Source organism: Cervus elaphus, chromosome 19 (assembly GCF_910594005.1).
Source record: "Cervus elaphus chromosome 19, mCerEla1.1, whole genome shotgun sequence".
Classification (NCBI taxonomy): Eukaryota; Metazoa; Chordata; class Mammalia; order Artiodactyla; family Cervidae; genus Cervus; species Cervus elaphus.
The window spans coordinates 58,574,035-58,598,159 of record NC_057833.1 but is presented as its reverse complement, the minus strand read 5'-3'; the positions used below and the strand labels follow the sequence as shown (position 1 = coordinate 58,598,159).

The 24,125-nt window shown below is 34.7% G+C and overlaps 1 protein-coding gene across 24 annotated transcripts in view; it reads right to left on the bottom strand.

The window, feature by feature from the left end:
• ZBTB20 (zinc finger and BTB domain containing 20) overlaps positions 1 to 24,125 on the bottom strand; it is an 848,937-nt gene that overhangs the window by 694,440 nt on the left and 130,372 nt on the right. For 2 of the 24 annotated variants that reach the window (XM_043874089.1, XM_043874100.1), the window contains one exon: positions 663 to 702. The exons of the other annotated variants lie outside the window; for them this stretch is intronic. The gene's annotated coding sequence lies outside the window, so the exon portion shown is untranslated. The remainder of the gene's footprint in view (positions 1 to 662; positions 703 to 24,125) is intronic. 24 annotated transcript variants of the gene reach the window in all.

The window sequence follows — 24,125 nt, the reverse complement described above, 5'->3', positions numbered from 1 at the left end:
GGATCAAACCCATGTCTCTGGCATCTCCTGCATTGGCAGACAGCTTCTTTATCACTGCAATACCTATCAAACAATTATGTTATACACCTGAAAATAATATTATATGTCAACTATACCTCAATAAAGACAAAACAGAGAGTAAGGGATTTATTGACCACCATAAATAAAGCCTCTGGAATTCTTATATAGGGAGAACATGTGAAAAGTGAAAGTCCTTCAGTCGTGTCCAACTCTTTGCGACCCAAAGACTGTACAGTCCATGGAATTCTACAGGCCAGAATACTGGAGTGGGTAGCCAGTCCCTTCTCCAGGGGATCTTCCCAACTCAGGGATCGAACCCAGGTCTCCCACATTGCAGGTGGGGCCACCACGGATTAGAATAGACTCTTGGAGGGCTTGTATTAGAAGCCATCGTTATATGATATGCATATTGCTTTTACATGAATTGTATGAGTACTTGGAGGGATCAGTAGAGATTATGGGGGACCCAAACCTTTCAGGACACCCTTGTCCCTGCCACCTTATCCCAATTTGGGTATATTTTTGGCACTACATTTTGGCCTTAGGCAGACTCATTGTCTTTCCATAAATATTTAATCCATTGTGACTGATATATACATGCTATTGATACTATATAAAACAGACAACTAATGAGAACCTACTGTATAGCTCAGGAAGCTTTACCCAGTGCTCTGTGGTCACCTAAATGGGAAGGAAATCCAAAAAAGATGGCATAAATATATATGTATAGCTGATTCACTGTACAGTAGAAACTAACATGAAACTGTAAAGCAATTATACTCTGATAAAAATTAATTTAAAAAACATTCAATGCATTAGACTATTAGTATCCTAATTTTAAAATTATTTTTGAAAAGCTACAACAAATTTTTAATCAAAGTTAAAAAATGCATTCCCTTTATCCACGCTAATTCTGCAATTCTATTTTAACAACTATTAATTTTGTCAGACATGATTTGTTTGAAATAAATTCATCTTGTTCATTGCTCATGATTCCTTTGTCTTCAAGATGTTTACTGATTTTTCTTCCAGTACTTTATTGAAAATATTGTCAAACCATTTCAAGTTACATTTTCGTCACATTCATTACAAGAATTGTTTCTTACTCAAAATCTTTTAGGTCTTATAAATTTTCCAATTAGAATAAACCTCCTTAAAAATGAAGTACTAAATACTCCTTTACCTGATTCTGGGTGATAGCCATCTCAAAAGGTATTTTAAACTCATTTTATACTTCTCAAAATTGTATTCCAACATCAAAGTAGCAACACAAATAAAACTTGGTTGGCAAACATTCTAAATGATAGTACATTGTTCTATATTGTCATGAGATGCATTATTTATTAATTAGTAGCATTAGAACTTGCTATTCTCTGTACTACAGTTGCTATGATAAATTCTACTGCCAATCAGCTTTCATTAAGTAGCAGCCCTTCTGTTTGTGATAACCAATAAATTGCACTCTATCTTTTCACCATCCAATTCTGCTTTATCTGTTCTGGCCACATAAATCTCTAGAAGCTGTGGTGTCAAAATATTTTTAAGCTTCAAATAAGCTTTTGCACAAATGTTAAAGTTATAATGTCTAAATGAAAGTTGACAGTTAAGTTACATCAGCATGTAGCATGTCATATAATCATGAATTTTAAGATATAATAAGAAAATATAAGATTTTAGACAGTGTTACAAAAGCTGCTTCAGTTGGAGTCAGTATTCAACAAATGAAAACACTTGAGAATCCTAGTAAAAGTAAACCTTGAGATGGTTGAAATATCCTTTGTAAATAATGGGAACATTTAGGTAATTGTCTGTTCAAAACAAGGATCAGGCTTTTTGAGGTTATAAAATGCTTGACCTTCCCAGGTAAGATGAATGGGGAAAGCTTACCACTAAATTACACAATAGGAATAAGATTGTTGAATCTATCTGAAAAATAACATTTTCAAAAGGTCCATAAAGTAACTGATTCATTAAAGAAATAATGGTAAAGAATTTTTTCTCTTTTCTGCTATGAAGGAGAATCACAAAATGTTGCAATATTTGCAAAAATGGATGAAGTGTTCATGCCTCACTTGTGAAACTTGAATAACTTTATTACCTATGCTCTTGCTACATATAGAGAATGTTGAAGAAAAGCAGTTAGAAAGAACACAGGTTTGCTGATACTTGGTTCCCGTTAATATCACATTATAAAATAGGAACTTTCACACACAATCAAGCTGACAGTCACGTACTCTGTACTCAGAGGGAACAATTTTCCTCCATAGACAGGAGTAGAGTACAAACTGTATAGTGCCAAAAACTAAGTGCAAGTGCAAACCTCTCAGCTTCATTCAGGTATCCACAAAAAGCACCAGTTTAGCTGCATGTGAAAAGAAGTCAGATTTAATGAGTTGAAGGGGAGAGCATATTGGACTTAGAATAGTTTATTGCCTCTGCTACAGTTCATCTGCCTCACTGAAAAGAATTAAACCAACCTTGCCAAAGATTTGTCTTGTTTAGGTACAAGCTGTCTTATCAATACAATCTCGCCCAATCCCATGCTCTTCCCAGCTCCCCTCCTCTCCTAAACTATCTTTTTCTTCATAATAGTCTAATAGTCTCTTTTTCCACCTAAACTCTTTAACATCTCTCTTTATCTCCCTCTCCCTCTCTTCCACTACACACACACACACACACAAATACTCATTACATGATGTTAACTATTAAAGGATATTCTCTTTGAAAAAAATTTCATATGATTATTGATATGACACAGAAGTATGACAACCACTGAAGAATTAGTGCAACATGATTCAAGTTAAGTGCTAGAAATATTAACATAATTACTGTACATTTTCTATGAGGATAACCATGCTGTAAACAACTTTAATAAAGATTAAGGGGAAGATCCTATTGGACATACTAAAAGTAAAGACAGTTTATTATGAAATGCTAATAATTTCAGTAACTGTGGCAGATTCCACTGATGGGGTTTTCTCTCTCTCTCACTTCAAATACACAGATACTTAGGGTAATTTTGATAATTAAAAGCTGACCAAACTAGATGAAAGATAGAAAAGGAAACCTCTGTGTTAGAAAAGAACAGATAACTCAAAGCTAGAGCCCAGAGTAGAGTTCAAGCCTTATTGAACCCTGGGGCATCATACATACATATACCAAAATATCTGGGATGATTTATGGAAGATTAACACCAATGTGTGGACAACAGACAATACCTAAAGCCAATGAGAGGGTGAAGCAGCCAGTGAGGGGGTGGAGCAGCATCTGAGACATGTTGATTAGTAAACCTAGGAGTAGAAAAAAAATCTATAGACTGCTTTGAAGAAGCAGTAAGAAAACTTAAATTCTTCTTAGTGCTCTGGGTATTTAAAAATAGTAATAATCACACAAAAGAAAAATGAAAGCCAGATATGTTCCATGGTTACCACCATAGGAATCAGCATTTATACTGTATTTTGGGCACAGAAAATCCAAATTTAAACAATAACACAAAAACAATCAGAATTTCCTCAGATTTATGGACACAGATCTAAAGATATGGTATAGAAGAAAATGCTAAATCACTGAAAAGACCATCAAACTCTCAGAGAAAACAATCTCCTTCAACTGAAAATGAGCTCCCCTTAACATCAGAAACTGCTATTCTTTTGTTCATTCAATCAACAACTATATATTAAATGTCTCTTTTAGGCAGGTAATATTTTGGACCCTCCCAATGAAAGGCAATGCCAAAAGAATGCTCAAACTACTGCACAACTGAACTCATCTCACACGCTAGTAAAATAATGCTCAAAATTCTCCAAGCCAGGCTTCAGCAATATGTGAACCGTGCACTTCCAGATGTTCAAGCTGGATTTAGAAAAGGCAGAGGAACCAGAGATCAAATTGCCAACATCCGCTGGATCATTGAAAAAGCAAGAGAGTTCCAGAAAAACATCTATTTCTGCTTTATTAACTACGCCAAAGCCTTTGACTATGTGGATCACAATAAACTGAAAAATTCTGAAAGAGATGGTCATACCAGACCACCTGACCTGCCTCTTGAGAAACCTGTATGCAGGTCAGGAAGCTACAGTTAGAACTGGACATGGAACAGGCTGGTTCCAAAGAGGAAAAGGAGTACGTCAAGGCTGTATATTGTCACCCTGCTTTCTTAACTTATATGCAGAGTACATCATGAGAAACGCTGGGCTGGAAGAAGCACAAGCTGGAATCAAGATTGCCAGGAGAAAATTCACTAATCTCAGATATGCAGATGACACCACCCTCATGGCACAAAGTGAAGAAGAACTAAAGAGCCTCTTGATGAAAGTGAAAGAGGAGAGTGAAAAAGTTGGCTTAAAGCTCAACATTCAGAAAACTAAGATCATGGCATCCAGTCCCATCACTTCATGGCAAATAGATGGGGCAACAGTGGCAGACTTTATTTTTTTGGGCTCCAAAATCACTGCAGATGGTGACTGCAGCCATGAAATGAAAAGCCACTTACTCCTTGGAAGGAAAGTTATGACCAACCTAAACAGCATATTAAAAAGCAGAGACATTACTTTGCCAACAAACATCCATCTAGTCAAGGTTATGGTTTTTCCAGTAGGCATGTATGAATGTGAGAGCTGAACTATAAAGAAAGCTGAGTGCCAAAGAATTGATGCTTTTGAACTGTGGTGTTGGAGAAGACTCTTGAGAGTGCCTTGGACTGCAAGGAGATCCAACCAGTCCACCCTAATGGAGATCAATCCTGAGTGTTCTTTGAAAGGACTGATGTTGAAGCTGAAGCTCCAATACTTTGGCCACCTGATGTGAAGAGCTGACTCATTGGAAAAGACCCAGATGTTGGGAAAGACTGAAGGCAGGGGGAGAGGGGATGACAGAGGATGAGATGGTTGGATGGCATCACTGACTCAGTGGACATGAATTTGAGTAAACTCCGGGAGTTGGTGATGGACAGGGAGGCCTGGCACGCTGCAGTTCATGGGGTCGCAAAGAGTCGGACACGACTGAGACTAAACTGAACTGAACCGACTTTACACCCAGAATGTACAGGAGTTAATAAAACTGTCTTCAGCAAGTTAATTCTCTAGTAAAGGAGACAGTGAACATATAAATATAAAATATAATATCCAGTACTAATAAACACCACTAAGAAAAAAGCAGGATGGGGAAAAGAGACTGAAGATATGGAGAAGATATGTTACTACAATGCTGACAGAAAGGCTTTCTAAGACTGTGAAATTCCAGTAGAACACTGAACAAAGTGAAGAGGTGAACCATGAAGCAAAAAAACACCTCAAGAAAAAATAAAACTAATAAAGATACAGAAAATTTAAACAATATAATTAATAATTTTGAACTAAATTGTTTGTAGAAACTTTTCCCCCCAGGGACTACATATTGTTTTCAAGCTATTGTGTAGCATTTTTAAAATTCAATAATTATTGATCCATAAAAGAAGACTCAACAAACACCAAAGAATTCATATCATACATACCATGTTACCTGATCATAATGCAATAAAATTATAAATTAAAGCAAAATTTCTTATATAGGTATACCTATGACTGATTCTTGTTGATGTTTGGTAGAAACCAACACAATACTGCAAAGCACTTATCCTTTAATTAAAAATAAATAAATTTTTAAAAAGAACAAGGACCTACTAGATACCACAGAGAACTATATTCAATATCTTGCAATAACCTATAATGGAAAATAATCTGAAAAAGTATGCATATACATATATATATGTATATATATATGGGCTTCCCAGGTGACCCAGTGATAAAGAATCCACATGCCAATGCAGGAGACATAAGAGATGCAGGTTCGAACCATGGGTGGGGAAGATTCCCCAGAGGACAATGGCAACCCACTCCAGTATTCTTGCCTGTAAAATTCCATGGACAGACGAGCCTGGGGGTGTGCTACAATCCAGGGGATTGCAAAGAGTTGGACATGACTGAGAGACTGAGTGCACATGCACACACTCACACATACATATGAATATATAACTGAATCACTGTGCTGTATACCTGAAACATTGTATATCAACTATACTTCTATTAAAAAAAAACAACTAAAAAAAGAAAACAGGTATAAATAATCCATGAGTCAAAGAAAAAATCATAAGGGAAATATTAAATATTTAAAACTAAACAACAACAAAGATACTATATATCAAAACCTGTGGGATACAACTAAAGTGATACTTAGTAGAAAATTTATGGCCTTTAATGTATAGATGTGATATTAAAGAATCATAAAATTAATTGGGTAAGGATCTAATTTAACAATCTAGAAAATAACAAATAAAGAAGGAAATAAATAATAGAGATTAGAACAAAAATTAAATGACAAAGAACAAATATGTAATAGAATCAAAACTGGTTCTTTAATAAGATAAATAAAATGTTAGTTGAAACTAACCATATGAAACTGCCAAACATTCAACCTATAATAAAGCATATACTGATCAAAATATTATTAATTATTAACTATTAAGGAAGAAAAAAGACACTAATTAGAAACTTTGGAAGTGAAAGGAAATATCTCTAAAAATAGAGGAAACATTAAAATATCTAGGAGGAAATACTGAACTACTAAATGACAATCAATTTACAAATCAAAAGAGATGGGAAATTTCCTAGAAACCTTTAACATATGGAAATCAATACAGCAAAAAATAGAAACACTGAATAATGTTATGATCAGTAATTGATAGTGAAATTGGTAGTAAATGTAGGGAGCATGAAAAAGGAAAAGTATATTCTGATCTCACTTAAGAACTTAGATGCAAAAATTCTAAATAAAATAAGAGCAAATCAAATAAAGCAATGTACATATTCATATGTATGTATACATATAAATCGGAGAAGGCAATGGCAACCCACTCCAGTACTCATGCCTGGAAAATCCCATGGACGGAGGAGCCTGGTAGGCTGCAGTCCATGGGGTCGCTAAGAGTCAGGCACGACTGAGTGACTTCACTTTCACTTTTCACTTTCATGCATTGGAGAAGGAAATGGCAGCCCACTCCAGTGTTCTTGCCTGGAGAATCCCACGGACGGGGGAGCCTGGTGGCTGCCGTCTATGGGGTCACACAGAGTTGGACACAACTGAGGTGACTTAGCAGCAGCAGCATACATATAAATACATAATAACTACAGAGAATTGATCCCAGGAATGTAACAACTGTTCAACATCAGAAAATATATTAAGTGATACACACCACATTCAGAGATTAAATTAGTGAAACCATTGTTCTCTCAATATAAACAAAAAGCAAAAAAGATACAAATAAATGGAACAATATACCATACTCACATATTAGAATAACTAATATTTTAAAAATGCCCACACCACCTAAAGCATCTAGAGATCTAATGCAATGTTAATCAACATACCAATGGCATTTTTCACAGAACTAAAACAAATAATCCTAAAATTTGCATAGAACCACAAAAGGCCCAGAATAGCCAAAACACTCTTGAAAAGAAAGAATAAAGCTGGAGTTACCATGTTCCCTGATTTCAAATTACACTACAAAGCTTACTTTAGACACTTCATTTTGATAAGGACATTGCCATATTAAAAAGCCTATATGACAGCAATTCCACTGCTGGGCATACACATCGAGGAAACCAGAATTGAAAGAGACATGTGTACCCCAATGTTCATCACAGCACTGTATATAATAGCCAGGACATGGAAGCAACCTAGATGTCCATCAGCAGACGAATGGATAAGAACGTTATGGTACATACACACAATGGAATATTACTCAGCCATTAAAAAGAATACATTTGAATCAGTTCAAATGAGATGGATGAAACTGGAGCCTATTATACAGAGTGAAGTAAGCCAGAAAGAAAAGCACCAATACAGTATACTAATGCATATATATGGAATTTAGAAAGATGGTAACGATAACCCTGTATGTGAGACAGCAAAAGAGACACAGATGTATGGAACAGTCTTTTGGACGCTGGGAGAGGGCGAGGGCAGGATGATATGGGAGAATGGCATTGAAATGTGCAAATTATCATATGTGAAACGAATCACCACTCCAGGTTCGATGCATGAGACAGGTGCTCAGGGCTGGTGCACTGGGATGACCCAGAGGGATGGGATGGGGAGGGAAGTGGGAGGGGGGTTCAGGATGGGGAGCACATGTACACCCATGGCAGATTCATGTCAATGTATGGCAAAACCAATACAATATTGTAATGAAAATAAATAAATAAAACTGAAAAAAAAAAAAAAAGCCTATGGGTGTGTGGGGGGAAATGTGGAACGGTGAGAATCCTTGAAGTAGCGGGGTCAATTGACACAACTAGGGAGGGATGACTTGAAAAAGTGAAAACCAAGAGAGATCTCTAGCATCAACGTATTCTTCATAGATTATCAGGTAGCTGCAGGATCAGGTAGTAATAAAATCACTGGAATATTATAAGCTAGATCTCTAGGACTGACTGCTAGGACCACATCGTAGAATCTTTGGGGTGGTGAAAATATTCAAGAATTAGATTATGGTGATGTTTGCAGAATCTTCTGAACATATTAAAGGCCACAAAATTGTATACTTTAAATCGTTAAAATCTTATGGTATGTGAATTATTCTTAACTTTCAAAAAGGTACCCACTAGGTTTAGTGTAACATAATCACAACTGAAAAGTCAAGAAAAAGGAACAATACAAACTGTGGTTTCAAAGAGAGAAAAAAGAAATAAGGTAAGCGAGTTCGTCTGTCAGTACTAGCAATGACATACTCCTGTCTACATTTAAGTGAACTAGCATAAACTTTCTCTTATATATACCCAACCCTTGATTGTTTCTAGGAAGAAATGATATCTTGAATGGCCCTTTCTAACCCTTATGTCATTTCCCATAGATCAAAAAACCACAACAGCCTATATTTTAAAATATCACAAGTGCTATAGGATTCTGAAAAAAAAAAATACACTTTAGTGTTTTACAGGTTTTTAAAAAATGAGTACTTAAAAATTTAACAAAAGTATTACAAAATTAATTCCAGCCCTCCAATAAAAAAAAAAGTCAGAACTACTATTTTATTTCCAATGGGATACACAAATGAAACTCATAATGTGGTTGGAAACACTTCATGGTATATTTGACATATATTCCAGAACACAGTTAAATATGAGAATAAAAATATGAACTTTTGACCAACAGAAATATTATAAATTTATTACAGGAGGCTGTTTGTCTTCTAATCACACATGGAAAAGAATAATTAGAAATCACTTGGAAGCAAAGAATAATGGATTTTTATTAGTCTAGGTTTTCTGGGATTTTTTGCTTGTTTTCTGTTTTGTTTGTTTGTTTTTGAGAAAACAAGAGTCAAGCATTACAACTATACAACATGCAGTTGCTTTCTCTTATATCACTAATTAACAACTGAAATTTGAAATTAAAACACAACACAATTTACATTAGCACAAAAATATTAAATAAATTTTCAGCATAAAGCTAGTGAAATATACAGAAGATCCATATGAGAAAAACTAGAAAACTCTGATGAAAGACATCAAAGAACTAAAGAAATGAAGAAATATCCAAGATTCAATATCATCAAGACGTCCATTCTTCTCAACTTGATCTACCCTCAATGTAATCTCAGTCAAAATCCCAGAAAATTATTGTTTAGATATCAACAAACTGATTCTAAAGGTTATGTGAAGAGGCATAAAATCGAATCTATATGGAAAGAAACTAACAACATCAGAGGACTCACACTACCTTACTTCAAGTCTAACTATAAAGCTAGGTTAACCTAAGACAGTGTGATATTGGTACAAAAATAGATCAGGGGAATAGAAATAGACCCACATAAATATTGCTAACTAATCTTTGACAATGCAGCCAAGATAATCTTTTCAACAAGTGGGGCTAAAACAACTGGACATCCACATGCAATCAATCAATCAACTTATCTAGACTTTGACATTGTACCTTTTTTAAAAATTATCTCAAAATAATCACTGAACTAACTGTAAAACTATAAAGCTTCTAGAGTATAACATGGGATAAATCTAGGTAATACTGAGTTTTACAATGAGTTTTTTTATATAAAAACAAAAGTATGATCCATGAAAAGTATAACTGATAAGTTATAGTTAAAAAATTCCACTCTTTTAAAGATAAGTCACAGACAGAAGAAAATATTTGTAAATAATACTTCTGATAAAGTACTGGTATCCAAAATAGAAAAAGAACTCTTATAACTCAACAATAAGAGAAAAAAATACTTAAAAATGGGCAAAAGATCTGAATAAACACCTCACCCCTTCAAAAAAAGATATAGACAGCAAATAAACACATAAAAATGTCCAGTATCATAAGCCATTAGGGAGCTATAAGTTGAAACAACGAGATACCAGTACACACCTACTAGAATGGCTAAAATCCAAAACCACTGACAACACCCAGTAGTAGTGAGGATGTAGAACAGCAAGAACTCTTATTCACTGCTGGTGGGAATGTAAAATAGCACAGTCATGTTGGAATACAGTTTGGCAACGTGTTGCAAAGCTATATTTAGCTTTGCAAAAATATAGTGTTACCATATGATCCAGTAATCACACTCCTTTACATTTACCCAAATTAGTTGAAACTTCTGTCCACATCCACACAAAATTCAGAACATGAATGTTTATAGCAAATTTTACTTATACTTGCCAAACATGGAAGTAACCAAGGTGTCTGTCTTTCAATAGGTGAATGGATAAATAAACTGTTGCACATCCATACAATGGAATATTATTTAACATTAAAAATGTGTTATCAAGCTATTAAAAGAGATAGGGGAATCTTAAATGCATCTTACTAAATGGACGAATTCAATCTTAAAGGTTACACACTGTATGACTCCAATTATCTGACATTCTGGAAAAAGTAAAACTATAGAGACAGTAAAAAGATCTCCAAGGGTTTGGAGGCAAGACAGTAATGTAGGGGAGAGAGTAAATAGGTAGAGTACAGAGAAATTTTAATTTTCAGGCTGACATAAGACTATGCATTTGTCAAAACCCAGAGAGTTGTACCTTACACAGTGAACCCTAATGCAAACTAAATATTTGAGTTAATAATAATGTATCAATATTGGTTCATCTATTGCAACAAATATACCATGCCAGCATGAAGCTAGTTAGTAAGAGCGAAAACTGAATTAAGGGTTAAAGGGTAACAGTATGCACTTGAGAACTCTGTACAGTCCGATCAGTATTTTTTTTAAGGCTTAAACTGCTCTAAAAATATTCTATTCATTTTTAAAGAGTTAAAACCACCTATTCCAAGAATAAGAACAGGAAACATAGCTAAGTTTAACAGATCTATTTCAGTTCGAGTGACAGAAATCAAAATGGAAGGAAGACTATGGCAAGGGAATGGAAGAGAGGGAAGGTGAGAACGAGATCAAAAGGAAAGGAAGGAGACAGAGCAAGAGAAAGACATAGGCATGACCACTAAGAAAAGATAGACAGGGCACACACACAGAGAGAAAGAAAAAAAAAAAAAAAGACAAAGATTTTGTGAAATCACGTGCATGTGTACTCAGTTGCTCGGTCGTGTCTGACTCTTTGAAACCCCATGGACTGCAGCCTGCCAGGCTCCTTTGGCCATGAGATCTTTCCAGTCAAGAATACTGGAATAGGCTGCCATTTCTTCCTCCAGAGAATCTTCCTGACTCAGGGTTCTATCTAACCTGCATCTCCTGCATTGGCAGGTGGGTTCTTTACCACTGGAAAAGTCCATTGCGAGATTCAACTGCATTAAATTCAGGCATATCCTATAGTGCTGATAAAGTGGAAAATAGCACAGTCTTTAGAGTGAAATCTGTGATTAGAAAGTAAAATGTTCATTTTTAAAAGACATAAACCCCACTCTACAATTGAACAAGTCAATATCTCTTCCTAGAATATCTTTTCTTCTATGCCCACCTGTCAAAGTTTCAATCTATGTACTTCTATGCTCAACTTGACTGTCACACCTCAGTTGCAATGAATCTCACCCTCTCCTGTACTTACATAACGCTTTTTAACTCCAAGAACACTTAAGCCTGTCTTGCAGTCCAGTCATTGAAGGATATTACCCTCCCTCACTATTTGTCCATGAGTTGGGGCAGAACATATTATTTTTTCATCTTTGCATTTTGTATTAGTGCCTGCCACAGTGGTTTGAATAATTCACATAATAAATATTTACTGCTCTGAATTGAAGATACATATCACATATCTAAAAGCTAAAGTGAGTGAAGTCGCTCAGTTGTGTCTGACTCTGCAATCCCATGGACTGTAACCTACCATGCTTCTCCATCCATGGGATTGTCCAGGCAAGAATACTGGAGTGGGTTGCCATTTCCTTCTCCAGAGGATCTTCCCAACCCAGGAATCGAACCCAGGTCTCCTGCATTGTAGGCAGACACTTTACCGCCTGAGCCACCAGGGAAGGCAAGGATCCTTTATTACAATAGAAGTAAATTCTTTATTCCAATGATTCTACCATTCTTGATGTTACACCTCTTTTCAAATTGCCTTTGGAGACTGCATAAAACCACACAAGATAAATGGCATTATTATGTCTGTAATGTTAAAAAAAAATACTCTTTTGATCACGCAAAAATGATAGGCCATAGGCTTAGAAAGGGTAGTCTGAATGAAGTAAATGGGGCAACAGTGCCAAATTTGAGTAGGCTGAAGAGGGGGAGGTAAGGAAATGAAGATATGGGTTTTAGAGAACCCTACCAGTCAGAATAGGCCAGGTTTTGCTATGGCAATAAACTTGTAACATGACTCTAAATTACCTTGAGGTAATTTTTAAAAATAAATCAGTTTTTGTCAATAAAAATATTAAAAAGGATATGTCTTCAGCTCTGAAGGTAATTCCAAAACAGTACAATATTTAGAGCAATGGCTGTACTTCTTAAACGAAGAAATATCTCACAAGGTGACTACTTTACAAAGAATAATACTCATTTGAATGCATAAAAGTCTATTACATAATACATAGTTGTATTTGGCTTAAAACATGAGTTTTAGAAAAATGAGTCAATTCTTTTTATATGTTAAACATTATAAGTTTATAACATTTTATATGTTAAACATATGAAAACATTGTAACATTTTATATGTTAAACATTATAAGTCAAAATTTGTAAAGAAATAGTACTTCTAAAATATTTTATAAAATGTAATCTTCTATGTATCAAATCATCATTTCTTAATTTGTCCCTTTTGCAAATCCTAAACTTTCACAAACTAGGTTTTTTAAAGTGGCGATCACTTGAATTATCATATGGACAGATTTTAATCTTGGGAAAAAAAGTCTTAACTTTTATTCAAAATGTTTTGAATAATAAGCTGCAAAGGCCAAAATACTGCTATTGTTAAAAAAAACTCAAATGCAATGAATTTCTAAAATCACTATGTGTGTGCTAGTCGCTCAGTTGTGTCTGACTCTTTGTGACCCCATGGACTGTAGTCCGCCAGGCTCCTCTGTCCATGGAATTCTCCAGGCAAAAATACTGGAGTGGGTTGCCATTCCTTTCTCCAGGGGTCTTCCCAACCCAGGGATCAAACCCAGGTCTCCTGTGTTCACGCAGATTCTTTACTGTCTGAGTCACCAGGGATGCCCCCAAAATCATTTATTAGTGTGGAAATTGCATATTTATTTTGATACAAAAGTCCATGCATTTTCAAAATGTCTCTACTCATTTTTTGAATGAGAACAAAATTCTCTGTAGAGATGTGTGAAATATTTTAATATAGTATTTAGTTTGACAAAGATACAAACATTTCCATTAGCATACACCTATTTTTTTCAGTTTTACTGAGATATAATTGACATATAGCACTGTATAAGTTTAAGGTGTACAACATAATAACTTGAGTTACATACATCATGAAATGATTACCATGATAGTTTAGTGAACATCCATCATATATGTGTGTGTGTGTGTGTGTGTGTATACATTTATAGGACATTAAATAAGTGGAAGAAAATATTGTCCTTGTGATTAAAGAGAACTCTTAAGACTTACTCTAACAACTAATTTATAATGTATGTCAACGTTCATTATCTTTATTACAAGTATCCTTAGTACTTATTTTTCTTATAACTGGAAGTTACTACATTTGACCACCTTGATCCAATTTCCCTCTCAGTCCTACCCCCACACCTCTGGCAAACACAAATCTGATCTCTTTTTCTATAAGTTTATTTTTAAGTATAAGTGATCTATAATAAAGTTAGTTCCTGGTACACAAATGATCACCATTATGAGTCTAGTCAAAATTACAAAGATATTACATAATTATTGACTGCATTTCCCACATTGTACATATAATGCCCATGACTTATTTTGCAACTTAAAGTTTGTAAAGTTAGAAAAGGCAGAGGAACCAGAGATCAAATTGCCAACATCCGTTGGATCATTGAAAAAGCAAGAGAGTTCCAGAAAAACATCTATTTCTGCTCTATTGACTATGCCAAAGCCTTTGACTGTGTGGATCACAATAAACTGGAAAATTCTGAAAGAGATGGGAATAGCAGACCACCTGACCTGCCTCTTGAGAAACCTGTATGCCGGTCAGGAAGCAACAGTTAGAACTGGACATGGAACAACAGACTGGTTCCAAATAGGAAAAGGAGTACATCAAGGCTGTATATTGTCACCCTGCTTATTTAACTTATATTCAGAGTACATCATTAGAAACACTGGGCTGGAAGAAGCACAAGCTGGAATCAAGATTGCCAGGAGAAATATCAATAACCTAAGATATGCAGATGACACCACCCTTATGGCAAAGAGTGAAGAGGAACTAAAAAGCCTCTTGATGAAAGTGAAAGAGGAGAGTGAAAAAGTTGGCTTAAAGCTCAACATTCAGAAAACTAAGATCACGGCATCTGGTCCCGTCACTTCATGGCAAATAGATGAGGAGACAGTGGACACAGTGGCTGACTTTATTTTTTTGGGCTCCAAAATCACTGCAGATGGTGATTGCAGCCATGAAATTAAAAGACGCTTGCTCCTTGGAAGAAAAGTTATGATCAACCTAGACAGCATTTAAAAAGCAGAGACATTACTTTGCCAACAAAGGTCTATCTAGTCAAGGCTATGGTTTTTCCAGTGGTCATGTATGGATGTGAGAGTTGGACTGTGAAGAAAGCTGAGCACCGAAGAATTGATGCTTTTGAATTGTGGTGTTGGAGAAGACTCTTGAGAATCCCTTGGACTGCAAGAAGATCCAACCAGTCCATCCTAAAGGAGATCAGTCCTGGGTGTTCATTGGAGGGACTGATGTTGAAGCTGAAACTCCAATACTCTGGCCACCTGATGCGAAGAGCTGACTCATTGGAAAAGACCCTAATGCTGGGAGGGATTGAGGGCAGGAGGAGAAGGGTACGATAGAGGATGAGGTGGTTGGATGGCATCACCGACTTGATGGACATAGGTTTGGGTGGACTCTGGGAGTTGGTGATGGACAGGGAGGCCTGGCGTGCTGTGGTTCATGGGGTCGCAGAGAGTCGGACACGACTGAGCGGCTGAACTGAACTGAAAGTTTGTACCTCTTAACCTCTTCACTTATTTCTCTCCCCCTGCCACACCCCTCTCTCCTGGTAACAAACAACCTGCTTGTTCTGTGTATCTATGATTCTATATCTGTTTGGTTATGTTTGTTAATTTGTTGTTTTTTAGAATATACCAATTTTAAGTGATGGTAACTTTTTGAATAAGGAGGAGAGTGTATTTTTGATTTGTAAAAGTAGACCTTCTTGATGACAGAACTATGATAATGGCATTATCCTTTAAGTAGACCTCCTAGGTTTGTATAGTAAAACATGTGTAAATATGTTTATCTTAATAGGGAGTCATGTTGGATAGTGACTCAGGTGCATTCATTTACAAAAAAGTTAAAATGAATTTTCACATTATAGGATATCATTGAAAAGAACAGCTTCATTACACAGAACCTTTATTTAATCATATTCTTAATTTTGCATAAGTACAGGGTTTTTTTTACTTACAAACTTTCTGTGTCTGTACATGTCCATATATGTGCTACTCATATGAAATATCAGAAAAAATATATATATATACATTTTACAGTAACCTTGTTAGAGAAAAATAGTGCTTTTTAGTTAGTGAGGTTCCTTTTGTCTCTGCAGTTAACCTTCATTGGTTTAAGCCTGATTCCAATAAGAAATCAGTATGATTATATCTGAAATTCAAACATCAAGTTATTTGAACTCATGCAAGCTATTAACCTAGGAAAAAACAGTTGAACATTTCTCTAAAAAATACTCTAAATTAAAATTGCACTCCAGGGAATTCCTTGGCAGTCCAGTGGTTAGGACTTGGTGCTTTTACTGTCATGGGCCAAGGTTTGATCCCTGGTCAGGCAACTGAGATCCCACAAGCCATACCACATGGCCAAATAAATCAATATCAGAAATAAAAATGGCACTCCAATTACATGAAGGAAAAAATCAAATAACATACACATACAAAGTTGACTTTTGTAACAAGATAAAAATTGGCCATTAATGTAAAGCACAAATTATAGAAATAACCAAGGGATGAAAAATCTGCAGCCTATGACTGCATCTTGCTCTTTACTCCATTTAACAGCCTGTGAAAATTTAAATTAAGTTCTACAACTAACAGGACATCCAGCCATACAAAATTATACTGTAGCAATACAGTTCTGCTTTAATTTAGTGTTAAAAGAAGCTTCCATGTAATAGAAGGGAAGTTTTTAATTTGTAATAAAACTATCTGATGTAAAATTCACCCACAATAACTATTTCAACAAATATTTTAAAAGACTTACTAAATGAACATATGTAAAAGAGAATATGCACATTTGTATATGTACATATAGAAAGACTAATAAATATTATACGTATGTGTTTATTTAAAGAAGGAGATGAATAAATGTGAAGAGAAACAGATTTATGTATAAGGCAGAAGAGAGAATATAATGAGTACAGAACAATGAAGTCCCTAGATTTCATCTTTTCTTTATCAGCCTCAAAATAGACAATTAAATGTATAAAAAGAAAAAAGAAAGAAAGAAAATATTTCTTCATTGAACTGCTTTTAAGATTTCTTTAAGTTAAAGACTGTAACTGCCATCTACTAGTTGGGTCATTAATTTATCTAAATCTGTCCAGACCTGACTACAGTGTTTCTCATTATATGTCTCAGAATTCATTATCATTTGCAAAGATCTGAAAGCTTTGTCACTGAAACCACTTTCATGGAATTTAACAAAATATTTTGAAGGGTTTTTTTAAATACTAAGGCTAAACTGACTGCTGATTGACTATTATTGGTGTTATTTTTGGTATTCCATAGGTCAGCATAACCATCTTCATATGCAAATAAATTTTAAAATTATATTTGTCTTTTTTTGTATAAGTCATAAAACACTAAAGATCATGTGTTATGTAAAACCCCGAGTACTTCAGGTGGGTAGACATTTGGCTTTCAAGGTTTCACTTCAAAATTCATCTGAGAAAATACAACTAACCCTAGTGCAAAGTTGCATTGTTCAGGAATATCTTGCTCTCCAACTCTTATGCAAAAGAGCAAGTACTTCATTTCCATTTGTGTTGTCTGCTTTTTGCATAAAAAATATTAAAATGCTTTTCCATTAGCGGAGCTGATAGACATTAACATTTTTGAATTTTTATTGTTCCTGTTTTTGTTGAGACATTTTTTTCTCTTTTCTAGTTTTTTCTAAGTCCTCTCTGCATTTTTTGTTTGCTCAGGTTTTCATTTTATTGCTCCATTGCCACATCTTCAGAGCTCTCTGTCCCACCAGAAGTTTCAAGGCAGTTTTACATAACCACAATGACTCTTCCTGTGTCTTTTGGATGCCTGGCCTTTTTAGGAAGAGACTGCACTTTGTTCCATAAATATTCCTCAAAAATCCTCCACCTGCATGCAGTATATATCCAGACTTCATTTAACATTTTTCTAAATTCCCTTTTTGCCTTAAGTCCATTAATTTTGTAATATAACTTTTATATGAAACAAATGCTTCTAGGCACACTGAAAACTAAAAGAATGAATAAAGTACTCACATATCCTCTAATTTTCCATGGGTCTAATGTTAGCATTGAGACCATTTCAATTTCTATTAAGTCAGTAACTTGTTTTTATTATACGTACAGTATGAATATTTGAGTTTTGAAAAACTGAAAAATAGATAGGGCATGCACTAAATGCCTCAGGGCAACCCATATTAGATAATTCAGTTCATTAGATACCAGCAATTCTCAGCCTTCATTGTGTTTAAAATACAGCAATTTCTTTTGATGGATCATAATTCTTTTTAAAATACAGTCCCCAAATATGATCATTAATGACTCATCAACAAACTAAGTTCCAAATTAAATCTATCTCAAATTGTTTTTTCTCTGTCAAGGACAGTTAACCTGCTGTTTTAAATAGATAAAGGTAATAAAAGAATTGAGAAAAAATGGATTTTTCTTTCTTCGTGATGGTACTTAAAAAATATTTAGTCAGAGTAGGTGAAGTGAAGTGAGTAAACTGCTGAAGTCCAAACTAACTATAATTTTATCTTAGTTCAAAGGACAAAAATCATACAATTTGGAGAGGAGAAAAGTTAACACTAAATTGTCAAGCAACATCTAAACTAGATCAATTGCCTTCATAATATTCTCAGAACAAAATGTTCTCTAAGAGCAGATCTGATATGAAGAGCCAAAAAATGGAAAACATTCACTATCAATTTACTGCAGTCACCCATAAACTATTACAAGAACATTATGTATTGGGGTTCAAGCCAGCAAGCTATTAAAGCAGACTGCTCTGGTGTCTTTTCATTTTACTTTAATGCTACCGAAGCATTAATAAGTCCTTCAAGAATTGAAGTTATATTGAAACAGTCTTATCATGTAATCAATTTTTCAAATAATCCAAGTCTCTTAAGGTGAGCTCTATTTCTTTTCTGTTTCTTATTGGTCAATGTCATTCTACCTTCACAAATGCCATCATTTTCGTTTGTCTGGTCTCAGTCATGCTTTCATGCTGGAAATATATCAATCTAAATAGTGCTAATTGCCATAGTTAATGAGTGCCAAGACATCGAGCACCCTTGGCCCCATTGCCACTTTCACTGCTTCTGCTCGTGTAGAGATCAAAGGATAGAAAGAATTATCTTCAAAAAATAAGAAGATGCCACATACACACTTTTTTTGGTCCGTTGTTTGTTTAAAAACTTTGATTGAGGGCATCAATAATTCTGCTAAAATTGCTTTCCTCTATAGTCCCTGGTTAATTTTAACTTGTTAAAATTTTTCTAACTTAATTTTTTCTTATTTAAAGGATAGTAATGATACTCTGTCAAAACATGATTAACCCAATGATCTAATGCTTTTAATTCACTATTCACTGTTTTCCCTTGGTGACATAAATTCCAGGCAATTGAGGCATCTGTCAATCTATTGCACTAATGGAAAATATTAGTGCATATAAACTTCCTGCAAAATAAGAAGTCTCAGTAACTTTCATGGGTACAAATCAGTAATGATTCTGTTTGTAATTGAAATTGTAGGAAAAAAAAAACTAGGCATAAGCAGGATTAAATTTGGAAAAAAGTTACTAAAATATAAATCTCAACCAACTAGATATTTCTTACCAGTACAAAATTAACCACAATTTAGTAGTATTGTTGTTTAGTCACTAAGTCATGTCCGACTCTTTACCTGAAAGTAAATATTTATGTAATTATTTAATATGTGTTTGTGTGTGAGTATATATGTGTGTGTGTGTTCTATAAATATACATATCTACCTCAATTAAGCTGTATTCATGAGCCATGCTTCTTTTCATCACCATTGAATCTCCAAATTCCACCATAATTCCTATAACACGGCATTTCCTCAACATATATCTGTATATGTAGGTGATAATATGAGTACAATAGTAAAAAATTAAAAAATTTTAAATCCTAAATATAAAAGAAATCCTGGGAAATCATTAGTGATCACATATTTCCTCAATGGGTAGTTCAATTTACATCTCTCTGTGATAGCTTATTATTGTCTTTTTCTTGGTCTGCTGCAATGAAGATTGCCATCTTAAGTATTAATTTATACTATAAATTCATCTTGAAAAGATTTACTGCCAATTCAGCCCAAAATAACTTTGTCAACCCTATCATGCAGTAATAAAACGGTATGTTTCTTTAGTTGTGCGCAAATCATACCTTATTTTTACCTCATACTGTTTATCTTAATTAGCAGATCTAGAATATTCCTATTTTATGTTTCTTATATAACTCTCTCATGTAATTAGTCACATTCCAATCAAACTTACATTAAAATAATAAGCAATGATTTCTATCTGCAATAGTTTATAGGTCACTTGAGACCCATCACACAGCAGGTTAACAAACATAGCTCTAGTTAAACTTCTCCCCATTCCTTCTATGTTATCTTTTTCATAAAAGGACTACAAGAAATGATGTCATTAAAACAGTCAACAATTTTTGCTGAAATTGTTTCCTCAGATACTTATCAAGGGACGACACCTTTATAAGTTCATAAGTAAGGCCATACAGTAAAGAGCTAGTTTGTTTTGTCTTGTTCTGTTTTGTTTCACCAGACTTCTTGACAAAACGCTTAAGCCAATATTATAAGGAGAAATGTTTTAATACTCAAATGAAAAACAAAAATTAAAAAGCCAAAAATAAAAACACTGAGAAATATTCTTTGATAAACAGATCCTTAATTTTAGAGCCTCCTCTCAAAGCTAACACTAGACTATAGACCCCATGAGAGTGCTTTTTTGGTTCACTGAAATATTTGTAGTACCTAGGAAACTATGTGATTCACAGTAAAACCTCTATAAATATTTATTGAATTGATTTGCATACATACTTTAATGACAAAAATACAACAGACCAGGACTAGATGAGGCAAGCAGTTTGAAACTGTAAATGCTCTGTATTCCTTTACCTTTCTGGGTATTCTGATTAGGCAAAGTCACAAAATAGGATACAGATGAATCAGGGTGTTAATTTAAAGAAAGACTACAAAGAGAATTTCTCTAGAATAACTCTTTTTAGGACCAAGAAAGAACTTCAAAAACTGTATCTGATATAGTGGCATTTTTATGAATGAAATTTTCTACTGGATTTAATTTAAAATAATTGAGTTTGGATGTGCCTTACTGACCACTTATTGATATTGAAACTATGTGATGGACACTTAGGAACTCATTATATCATACTCTCTTCTTTTGTGTAAATTTAAGATTTTCCATAACAACTTTTAATGAGAATATACACATATACATTACATATTTTATCATTTACAAAATAAAACTTCAAAAGTTTGGAGGCTTCTTACAGCTTTTCTCACCTCCCCAACCCCAAAATATTGCTAGCAATAGTTAATGAATAGAAGGGACACAAGTTTCTTCCATAATTTTAGAAAACTGGAAACCAAGAAAAGAGAGACAACTGATATAGCTCCTAATTTGCAACATTCTCTCCCATCTGAAATAGTTTTTTAAAAAACTGAATGAACATAATCCTGTAACAAACTTCATTAATAGCCCCCAAGTTAGCAAAACATTTACAAAGAAGTGTGATAACCTTAAGATTGGAGTAGGGGTGTTTAAAAAAATAGACAAGACTAGAAAGCCCTTCAAACTTCCTTACCTTGGAAAGTTAAATGGTCAATGCTTACTATTTTGTTTTTTCTCTACTAGGAGGAAAGTAGGGGGAAAAAATGGAAAAAGTCATGTTAGTTTCTTAAAACTAATTACCTTTAGTAATAAACAGGCACTTAATACAAAGAAAAGCAAAAGAGAAGAAGAAAGAATACATAGTCCTCAGAAGACAGAGGAGTCAGGAGGGAACAGCCACAAACATAGTCCCTGGTTGCCAGTTCTAAACCATCATGGAGTGAATGTCTGTGCCCCCACCACCACCAAATTCATAGTTGAAATTCTCACACCAAATATGGTGATATTAGTACAAGGGACTTTGGAAGGTAACTTGACTCTGAGGGTGGAGCTCTTATGAATGGAATAAGGCCAGAGAGCTAGGAAGCTCTCCCCACCCCTCAGTGTGATGATATAAAGAGAAGTGAGTTGCTTGAAACTTGGAAGACAGTACTCACCAGAACCTGAGCATGCTGACACCATGATCTCAGACGTCCAGCCTCCAAATCTCCTTGTTGATAAGTATTTATAGTATTTTTGTTATAGAAGCCTGAGTTGACATAGTCTAATGATGTTATAGCAAAACCCAACAATATTTAACTGATTTGTCCTCACTGCCTGAAAAAGTATGAGAAAGGACAGTTGGGAGAACTGGGGAAAAGGAGAATCTAAGCAACTGTACTGCTTGACTGCAAAAGTAAAATTTTAGTTTTCAAACAAAAGCACAGAAAATAAGTAAGTATGGATTCAGGTGGGGTGTGAAGAACATCAAGGAACTCTTAACCACACAGTTTTCAAGCATACAGATTAAGGGCTATATAGTAATTTCTACATTTCCTATTGTGAAAGTCACTCAGTCACTCTGACTCTTTCCAACCTACGGACTACACAGTCCATAGAATTCTCCAGGCCAGAATACTAGAGTGGGTAGGCTGTTCCCTTCTCCAGAGGATCTTCCCAACCCAGGGATTAAACCCAGGTCTCTCTCCCACATCACAAGCAGATTCTTTACCCGCTGAGCCACCACGAAAGCATTTCCTATTAAACAATTATGTTAAAATAGTATAGGAAATGTGTGTAGCATGAAAAAAAAGATATATTTGAGGAATGTATTCCAGGAGAAAATCTAAGTCAAGTAACAAACAAAAAAAGTCAAGAAGAAAAAATACAAGTAACCCAACAGAAAAATGATCAAAGGAAATGGAAACATGTCTCAAAGAAAAAATATATATATGTCCTAGAAACTTTTGAAAGATATTCAAGGAGGAAGAATATACAGGAACAGGAAGAAGAACAAGCCTACAAAAGAATCTTAAGAGAGTCCAGAGAGAACCAAGAGAAAACCAAAAACCAATGAGAAGACAGAATTTCCAAAGAAAGAAGCTGTCAAAAATATTAAAAACATCGAAGATACAAAGTAAGGTCAAGACTGAATATATTCTATTGAATGTGACAATTTTATGATATTTTATCTCATTGGGAATAATTTAAATTACACTTTACGGACAGAAGTCAGTTTTCAGTGAACTGTAGAAGCAATGAGAAGTGAAGAATTAAAAATTCTTTCCTGAAATTTTTAATTGAGAGAAGAAGAAATGAGAGAGAAGAAAGTGGTAACAGCGAATCTTTAAAAAAAGAATTCTCTTTCTGTGTTGTGTTTGCTTATTTTTTGCATATTTGATGGAAGACGTTTACACAAGTTTATATACTAAGAAGAAAGGCGGACAATATAGTTGAGAAAAAGGGGTAAGTAGTAGTATACACAGCAAGTGTTAATAAGTATTTGCTCAACAATTGATTGTGCACTGGCAAAGTCCTAGAGGATCAAAGTGTGATGGCATTGAGTACACAGTACACTTTATTTAAAACACTCTCTAATTTTCTTTTCTTTCTTTTTGTTTTAATTTTAAAAAATGGTATCCCTACATTCTTCAAAATTAGTAGACATTATTTGGTAAATTAAATGATGAAACATTGGAAAAATATCTTAAGAAGTTGTAGCCATACATGGTAAAAAGTGTGTGTTAGTCACTCAGTCATGTCCAACTCTTTGTGACGCCATGGACTATAAATGCCAGGCTCCTCTGTCCATAGAATTCTCCAGGAAAAAATACTGGAATGGGTAGACATTCCCATCCCCAGGGGATCTTCCTAACCCAGGGGTAAAACCTGGAGCTCCTGCATTGCAGGTGAATTCTTCACTGTCTGAACCACCAGGGAAGTCCAGCTGTACATATAGATGACCAAAATAATCACTAGAGAAATGGAAACCAAACTACAATAAGATATTACCTCACACCAGTCACAATAAAAAAATCTACAAACAATAAATTTGGAGAGGGTGTGAAAAAAAGTAAACCCTCCTACACAGTTGGTTGGAATG